Genomic DNA, 962 nt, shown 5'->3' with positions numbered 1-962 from the left:
GCTCGGGGGGCGGTGGGCCTCCCCCAGCCCTGCCTCTGCCCCAGCCCGGGTGCTCCTGTGGGCAGCACAAGGCTGGCGCAGCCCCTCCGCCTCCCCGCTGCTTGCCTGCTGCCTGCACTAGCAATATTTCGGGCCATCTCGGCCCGGCTGCGTTTGTGCCTCTCGCCGGTACATCCTTCCCCCCTGGGATGTGGGGGAGTGGGATGGCAGCGGGGAACCCTCCCCCCCCCCTTCTCCCCTCCCTGCCACGGACACGTCCAGGGCAGCTGCAGGTGGAAGCAGGGCCGGACACAGACCACCGGCCGGTAGCACCCCATGCCGTGGGGCAGAGCTGGGGCGCGGGGGGCTGGGGGGGCCCGCTGGCGAGGGCTGCACGGCTGCGTCATCCCTCCGTGCCGTCCGCACCCGGCCACCCACTTCCCCGCTATTGTCTTACACCCGCTGTTGCTTCTGCTCCCAAATTAGATGCTGGGGGGGGCTGGCTCTGTGCGGGTGCTAGCACAGCACCCAGCCTCCCCCCCTGGCACCCCAGGGAGGAAACAGTCACCCCTTTGCCCACCCCTTGCCTGGGTGCCCCTGCCATGGCCGGGGTGCTCTCACCTGTGGGGTGCAGGTGCTGTCCCCAATGTGGGGCTGGGTGCCAGCCTCCCTTGCAGGGTACCCCAGGTACACTGAGCCCCCGAATCAGCCCGGGGCAGGGGAGGGTGCCGGTGCTCAGCCCTGGCACGATGGGTCCCCGCTAAACCAACGGGAACTAATTTTATGAGCGCAGATTAGCTGAGCGCTCGCAGAGACAGCAATAAAATCCCGATACATCATCCCACCCGGGTCCCCTTCCCGGCTAATCCTGGCATCATGCCGCCGGTGCTGGCAGCCTTCCCGCCCACCCACAGGCCAGCCCTGCCCCTGCCAGCCCGCGGCACCGAGCCCGCTGCCACGCCAGCCAGCAGCTGCCAGGACAG

Source organism: Haliaeetus leucocephalus, unplaced genomic scaffold, assembly GCF_000737465.1.
Source record: "Haliaeetus leucocephalus isolate CR32 unplaced genomic scaffold, Haliaeetus_leucocephalus-4.0 Scaffold148, whole genome shotgun sequence".
In the NCBI taxonomy this organism is placed as follows: Eukaryota; Metazoa; Chordata; class Aves; order Accipitriformes; family Accipitridae; genus Haliaeetus; species Haliaeetus leucocephalus.
This window is presented reverse-complemented; position numbering follows the sequence as displayed.